Source organism: Branchiostoma lanceolatum, chromosome 14 (assembly GCF_035083965.1).
Source record: "Branchiostoma lanceolatum isolate klBraLanc5 chromosome 14, klBraLanc5.hap2, whole genome shotgun sequence".
Lineage (NCBI taxonomy): Eukaryota > Metazoa > Chordata > Leptocardii > Amphioxiformes > Branchiostomatidae > Branchiostoma > Branchiostoma lanceolatum.
In genome coordinates this window covers 5,015,536-5,023,882 of record NC_089735.1, presented here as the reverse complement: position 1 = coordinate 5,023,882, position 8,347 = coordinate 5,015,536, and the positions used below count along the sequence as shown (strand labels likewise).

Sequence of the window (8,347 nt, the reverse complement as noted above, 5' to 3'; positions counted from 1 at the left end):
TTAAAGAACTTTTCAAGCTTATTTGTATAATCTGTCACAAATTAAAACCCTTTTCATACCAGGTGTGTTGCTACTCTCCAAGCAGAGGTTGTTGGGGAAAACTGTGACCTTATCATATGCCCCGTTTTTTGTCAGCTCTCCCCGCCAACCAGGAGAGAGCTGACAAAGATAAGAAGATTACAATTTTCCCTAATAACCTCTGCTTGAAGAGAAGTTCTTCTTACTGCCCAGCCTCATGTCTATGAGATTATTGGCAGTTGCACATGGGTTAGTTACAACACAAGTGTCCAGTACAAATAAACGAAGGGAAATAAAGGAAAGACGCTGAGGAACATAAACAACTGATTTTGTGTGTGCAAAGACAGGACAAGTGAATTTAGTGGGTTAGTTTGTTGCTATTCTCCAAGCCGAGGTTTCAGTCTAGTGGGGTAGTAGTGGCTGTTTTTTTTTACGGAGGCAGACGTGAAAAACCCCGGCCACTACTACCCCACTAGACCGAAACTGGAGGCAGACGTAAAAAAAACGGGCCACTACTACCCCACTCGACGGAAACCTCTGCTTCTCTGGCTAGCATATATACGATTTTCGGCGCACCGTGGAGATCTGCTTGGAGATTAAGTTTGTTGCAACATTCGAAAATATTTCATTTTTAGGTCATAGCTCCCAATGATATTATTTGGTCCATAAAAGGAAATGAAACATCAAATGGTATAGATGTACTGGATTCCCTTTTCATCCATACTGAGAGGCACTCACTAGAGTGACTAGACAATGAAACAAGTGATCAGAGATGGCAGACTTCACCCCCAGCTGACAAAAAGTGCCCTCTTGCAGAATTATCAGAAACTGCACTGCAGAGACAGACAAACCAACAACAATACCAGCCTGAACAATAAGTGACAATACTGAACTCATCATCATAATGCCGGCTCGAAATAATAATTCAAAAATACCGCTGAAACTGCTCATCCAATGAAAAGAGCCTCCTCAGACTGAGAAGCCATGTAAATAGATCCTGATTGGCGGAAATGAGAAAATATCAGTCGGGTGAAAGGTCATGCCCCCTGACAAAAACTGACCAATCACAGGGCGTGTTTCAGGCTCGAAGGTATAGGGTTACAAAGACAACTTTCGGCGGTCGCAGTGGCCGCTGACTTCCAGCTGGGTTTTGTCGCCCAAATCCACCAGATCTCGGACGATTCCGTCCCCTTCACCCACCCCAGACTCCAGAGAAGACCCTGGTAAGTACTGGAAGCCTTTTGTAGCCTTGGTTCTGGCGCGGTTCGCGAGGAAACCGCCGATTTGTAGGGAGTGTTTGACGTGTGGCATGACGCCAGTGTCAGGTCATCAGTTTCATCAGCAGCTCGGCTGAGATTTCTGGTGGTTCCGGCTTTGGGAGTAGATCGCGTGCCGAGCCGGCGGTTTCTCGTGTTTTGGTACTGCTGTCTACATACAGGATGATCTGAAATGGTCTGTTTGTTGTTACCGTATTTCATTGATTAATTTTGCCATGTTTTGTAATGTGATCGCGATTGGGTTAGTGGGAGGGGGGTAAAAGAGTGGTACCTTCCGTACCTTCTCATGGTCGGCGAAACGAAACAAAACACACACACTATATTATCACAAAAATCAGTGATCATGATTTATAGATTTTTCTTGATGTGGAATTGATAATCGATCGTTCTTAGTTCTCAAAAGAGATAAAACAGAAGCCATACGACCGCAGTTGTCAGCAAAGTGGCAAGAACAACATGTTATCCGCCACTCTACTTCAAACCATTCATGCTTTTATTATGCAAATACGGTCCGCTTTGAAAGTTTAAACCGGAATCAGTGCATTATGGTGTCTTTACATTACCTTTCCACGTCCAGGCTGTATTGATGTAGTATCATACATTGATGTGTGATGTTATATAGTGTAGAGGTTGATGATGAAAATTATGAAGGAACGTTGTTGAAATCACACTTCCTGTTCTCATCATGCCAGAAGGAGTCATGACCAGAGAATGTCACAGAAGTGGTTTTTCCTTGCGCTGGTATTTTCTTTGAAACAAGGGGAAATGTCCGGGGCTGTCCTTTCCTGTACTGACTGTTTTTGTGCACATCTCACGTAATGCATTCATGGTCATGGAAGTGTTGTGAAGCTGTGAGGAAGTATGAATAAAACTGATTAATTGATTGATTGATTGATTGATTGTATCTACACGGAACACACCTAGTCATGAAGCTGTGTTTTTTCTTAGAAGTTGATCATCAGGGTTTTTTTACCCCAAAAAAATTGGTATCATTGCCCTTTATTTTTTTGCATCAGATTGATTGCCCACTTGAATTTGGCCACTTCATTTTCTGTACTTTTTGTCATTTTGCCACTGCATATGATTCTTCATAGAAGGGCTCTGTAGAATATTTCTGTTGCAAGTTTGAGTTGATTTGTTATTTGTTGTGATTGTGTTGATTTGTTGAAAAAAACTATACCCAGATGAAATAGCTCAAACATTTTTTCTTCCACCTTGTTATTAATGGCACTTTTGAAGCAGTTGGCCTGAACCTGCCATGGAAACAGTTAACCTTACACCACTGTAAGATCAGCAGGCTAGATAAAAAGGATGTATCGCTTTCCATGAATGGTCAAGTGGTAAGCAATCTCATCTGACTTCTGGACGTAAAGGACAGTAGTTTTCCCCTGTATGGAATGACTCAACCTTAATACTCGTCAACAAAGGTTCAAATAATCTCTGAGTATAAGTACAGAACTGGTGTATTACAGCGTAAGGTGATTTACTGAGTGATGAAACAATACAAACAAACAAACAAATGAACAAACAACTTTTGTTTTGTACAATATTCCCTTGCATAGATGTTTAGAACTAGAATGGAATTGCTCTTTTGGCCATTCAAAGTATCTTATAATTCTTTCAACATGATGTATATAACATTAACGGTATTGATCTAAAAAAAAAATTCTGGTACAGATTGTTTGTGTATGTACATTGGATTTGGAACACAGTAAACAGGATATCGTGATATCAGATATGTAATGTTTTCAGATATTGGATGGCTAAAAGTTTAACCACAAATAAAATAGCGCTGAATAACCTTTTTATACAGCTTGACATATCCCCTCATATCCTTAAGCATACGAAGCATTTTTCAAAAGTGTAAAACTGAATACTTTTGTTTTACGGTAATATCAAAGTTATATCTCCATGGTAATGCATATATGCTGTCACAAGAAATCAACTCTACTAATATGAGATAATCTACTCAACAGGCATTAGACTTGTCAGCCTCAAAATTGTACCCTTGTCCAAAGAACAATTTGTCATTCTGTATTAAGTCCTCCCCTGCTAATGTCATTAGTCATACAACAAGCTCTCTTTTGCCTAACTAGTTACGTGTCTTTTGGAAGGGTTAGTCTGTTGTTCTTGCTGAAGGGAAGACCTGATTGTCTAAAAGGTAGTGAGACAGGGTGTGTTTGTGTTGTATATATGCAGTCGGTCATTGTTGAGCAGTATTGCTGGTGGCTGCTATATTACTGTTTTTATTAGCAGGGAGTTTTTCTCCGATTAAGAGTGTAAATCTGACAATTCTGTTGGAATTAAAGCCATGAAATTAAACCTATAACTTGTAATAAAAACAAGCGTATTTACTACTATTTAGAGTGTATTTCTTATGTTTTTCATGATATGCACTTTAAAACTGGTTAATGAGTCCTGGTATTCTAATTACCAATGATGATCTGATCCCATAATTGGGTTAAAGAGATATAGAATATTCTTACATCACTGAAAACAAGTAATTTTCTATTCCGTTAGCTTTAGTCAATGTATTATCCAGTCAGTGTAGAAAATCTGTGTTTAGCATACAGATTATGAATTTCATACTCCGCAGTGGTCAATGTTTGACAGGGACCCTGCTTTGTGATGCAGAGGTTGACATACAAATCCTGGTCATATCCTTTTTAATGTTTGATGGAGACCCGCCCCATAATTCCCTTCTCGGTGTGCGGCCTCTCCCAACCACCTTGATTCCCGCACTCTTAAAATTCTGCAGCGGTGAATCCGGAGTTAGCTGTAATCAGAATGCAAGTCATGCAAGTTATCCATTAGCTTACCGCCATGCTATATGAGTGTGCCGAGAGATCGCTCACAATACAGACCCATGCTGCATGCTGTCTGATACATGTAGTTAATGTCTTACTAGTGTGACTGTTGATAGGGGACTGCGCTCTGATATATGGTGTTTTGGTTTCTAGAGGCCTTCGTGTCAACTCCATTTCAGCAGGGTTGATTATATCACAAACTTCGCCAGATTTCCAATCAAGTCTTTAGTCTTGTCCGGAAGGCTTGCATGAAAGCCGGTGTTTCCTAACGCACCGTTGATAAATATGACGGGGTAGAATGCACACTAGGGTGTTTCCTATGGAGATATTATGTATTATATCATCATCGCATATACTCCCCAGATGTGATGACAATGTCTTTGGGGGCGTCTGGATGTAAATAGCAGCCATACCTGTCAGAACCATTCAATCTCCCCAAAGTCAGTCAGCGCTAATGGCACCGGGGCGTTTGGCTTTTATGAAATGCCAGCTGCACAAGGGGTGGTAGCTGTATTCTGTGTCAGGTGATATAATCCCCTGTAATATATAGAGAGGTGGCGGATGTCACCAAAGTGGGCGGGTCCATTGTAGTTGTGAAGCTGGATGAAATAGCTCTTGTGGATTTCTTGAGAAAAAAATAGAAAGCCATATGGGTATGTCTTTGTTAATGGATCTATTAAAGTCTAGTCATCATCATCATCATCAATCCAATGGTAAGTGAAAATAAAGTCTTGCAGTTGGTAGTGGGGATGAATTGTTCGCAAATTTTAACTTGTTTAGCATGTTGGCAGTTTTGTAAGCTTAACGCATTTTCCTGGCCAATTGGTGGGTGTATCCAAAACATTAATCAGGATGCATTATAGCGATGGAGATCAGAATCACAACAGCTTGATTAATAGAAAAAAATAAATCTAAATCTTGGAATCATGATTTGTAAACAAGGATAACCTCAAAAGAATTTGTATATCGGTGTAACCTTTGTTTATACAACAATGCCATCCTTTTTAGACATGTCTGTAGGCCATGTTGGTCTCAGATCCTGTATGTATCAATAGTTTCTTTTTAAGAGCATGATGTGCATATGTTATGTGCATATATATGAATTAGGCATAGATTTTTTTGTTCATGCAAATTTTCAAGAACAGGTAATCTCAAGCTGCATGTAATTATTCATTTATATTTATTTCATAACATTTCTGTGATATTAAACTTTCAATATTGGTTGATTAAGATTTGTAATGTTGAATACAGTAATTGAGTAACTCTTGTTGAATTGAGTTTCTATTGTTGCATTACTGGATGATTGTTGAAATTTAAAAGGCAGTTTCTTTACTTTTAGTTTACTCTCATTTATTTTTTTTGTTTTTGAAAATTTGTATTTTACTGTTGCTTGTATTGTTGGCACATGTCCAGTACCCTAACTACTATTACCAGGAAAGATGTGACTTGTATTGTGTGTTTAATTATCTCTAGTCCATTAGACCTTTCTGTATTTAATGGTTACACCTGTTCATACGTCCTCCTTCTTGTATAGAACAAGTTACCAGGCATTGTCTTCCATTGTCCAATTGCCGTTAGGCCAGGTGTGTCAGGTATGATGTATTGTCTGCATATGGCTTAATACTTCCATCTGAAAATATTTTAAACGAACAGATTTAGAAATATTGAATCCCCTGGAAAATGTTTAATTCCCAACCATTATCAGACTGTGTTGTTTGAATACATTTGTGTCAGTTATCAAAGTTTAGGTTTGTTTGCAAGCTATACTATTTTAAGTAATAACGATAGCTTGTACCAAAAAATGTCCATTCGTCTCTGCTTGACATGACTGCTGAAAAACAGCATATGCTCAGTTTCTAATTCTCCTTGGACTAACATAATAAAAAAGCGAGGGTGTTTAATGTGGTTGGTTACTGCAACTTCTTTCTGCTGATGAATGTTTGCGTTCCACTTGTGTTGTTCAGGTTACCCTGCCAACTGGCAACACATGCTTTTAGTGGACAATGTAAAACTGGGAGTCGGGTAATTCCTTAGGCAAACTGTGTCCTCCCCGACCTGCAGTGGTGTGGGTATCGGATGTCTGATGTCTCATAGCTAGACTGGGCACCACAGTCACATGACCAAGTGGTTGTCTCTGTTGGGTAATCTTGTGGTCTTTGGGCATCAGGTTTTAGGGCTCGAAATACTGACATTGGAGCTGTGCACCTAATTTTTTACTGTGTCACTGGGTGCACCAATGCATCTATATATAAGGTAAAGGTACTATTGTATATATGTAGTGCCACCAATGTACCTATTTCCAAAAATGAATTTCGAGCCCTGGGTTTTCTCCCAGATGAACACCCCAATTTGTACTCCCCTAAATGACATTTCCTTGTATCTTGGGCTGTTGAACCCTTGAAATGTCAGCATGGATTGGATCACGCTAATAGTAATATTCGCATTTCGTCAGTCACACTCAAAAGCAAGAGGCATTTGGGCTGCCTGGCATCTTGCCACAGTAGTAGTTGTAAGAAAATTACCTGTGTATGGCATTGTGTGTGCTATGTTGTCAAGCCTATCAAGTATGATTACACCCAGATTACACTTACATGTGCCTACGTTATACGGTCCACCCTTTCCATCTCTACTCCACCTGCTATGGTAAATTAAGGCTACAGACTGCAGACTATTCTACATGATATCCTGTATGCCATGTCTGACCATTGTGGGAGGAAAGATCGCTCTACAATACAAAATATACTCTGTAACTGTGTAAGCTATGTACTCTAACGCCCAGGTTTTCCTGCTCACAACTGGACTGGGAGACAGCATGTCTGCTTAACTCTCAGTCTCATGTTTTTCCCCTCCTCTGTGTCCAGAGCATATTTTTGAGGGTCTGCAGGGGGGATCCTAGCAACGCCGCTTAACAATACATTTAGGAGGGTTGGCACCGCTTGACGGTAAATTCAGGAGAACCTTGCAATGCTTAATACTAAATTGACTTGTCCTTGCACAAGGTATTGAGAACCAGTTCATTGAACTGTACCATATATTCATGGTGTGTCTGGCAGTGCTGACACAACCAAACTCTCCCTTGTGACTTGGACAAGCTGGTGTTAAACTTCGCAATTCGTAGAATTAGTCGATAACGCTTGGAGATAAATTCAGGTTAACAAATGACGTGCTACGTGTGGAATCAAAGCGACTAATTACGCTTCACGAATAATTTACTGACAACACTTAATGTTGAGTTAAAGCGGGCCAGCTACGATTAACATTGAATTAAGATAGCTCGCTACGCCCTGTGTAAAAAGGCATGTAGACCCTCATTCCTGGCTCTGTATCCCTCTACCATTTTGATATTAATGATCACCCCTACTGCTGAGGTGGCCTATGAGTGAAGTCATTTTAGCAGGGACTGCTAGCCCTAATTGCAATATCCCCCAGAATCAATCTTCCAGGTTAGCAATATTACAATGTTTTTTTTACACAGACCCCACCAGTGTGATTGCCATGAAAAATGAATTCCCTTGGTTGAAACATCCTACAGTTACCGGTACTCTAGATAGTGCAGCATCCAGTCATCTCTCCGTCCTTAAAATCCGAAACTTTCTTCTTCCCTGTAACTGTAAGACAGGTTACTTAATATGTTCCCTGCACTGATAAACAAATATATAAGAGGTTACATTTCTAAAAGCTATCTCCTATATTCTTTGCATATCCTTCCCATGAGTCTGTTGGGGATGCGTGTTGACAAATGGTGTGCAGAGAGAGCGTTGTCACGTCCGCACTCCTCGTTAATGCTTAATGTCCTCTGTATTTCCCCACGTAATGAAATATCAGTGGAAATTGATGGAATATCAGGCAAGGGTGACCCGGCAAAGTTAAACCTGACCCCGAGATGTGGTGGGGAATGTGTAATGTGTGGTCCGGAGCAGTGGTGTGGAAGGGGCGGTGTGCGGCATCCGCACTGTTGAATTGTGGTTAGGTGCTTCGCTGCACGGTCACAACTACCTTGGGAAATAGCATTCATCTGGACACAAATGGAAAAGAAGTGGTCACTGGTGGCCACGGTGTCACAGGAATGGCTACTGTAGCAAGTGACATCATAACATTTTGGTATTAGTCCTTTTTAAAAATAATTTTCTAGTTAAAGTAATGTTGTGAGTGGCATAACAAGACAGTAGCAACTTTGAATCGAAACTGGTGATAACATGAGTCATATGTTTCTTGATTCTCCTAGTTTCTTGTTTTACCGTCTTT

General features: G+C 40.1%; 1 protein-coding gene across 11 annotated transcripts in view; it reads left to right on the top strand.

Moving 5' to 3' along the window:
• The first annotated feature begins 1,108 nt into the window (after positions 1–1,108).
• Positions 1,109–8,347, top strand: part of LOC136449172 (zinc finger MIZ domain-containing protein 1-like) — a 120,421-nt gene continuing 113,182 nt past the window's right edge. For 7 of the 11 annotated variants that reach the window (XM_066449036.1, XM_066449038.1, XM_066449032.1 and 4 more), the window contains exon 1: positions 1,110–1,241. The gene's annotated coding sequence lies outside the window, so the exon portion shown is untranslated. Of the gene's footprint in view, positions 1,242–8,347 lie in introns of all 11 variants that reach the window. The other 4 variants (XM_066449030.1, XM_066449029.1, XM_066449033.1 and 1 more) reach the window with 1 other exon arrangement.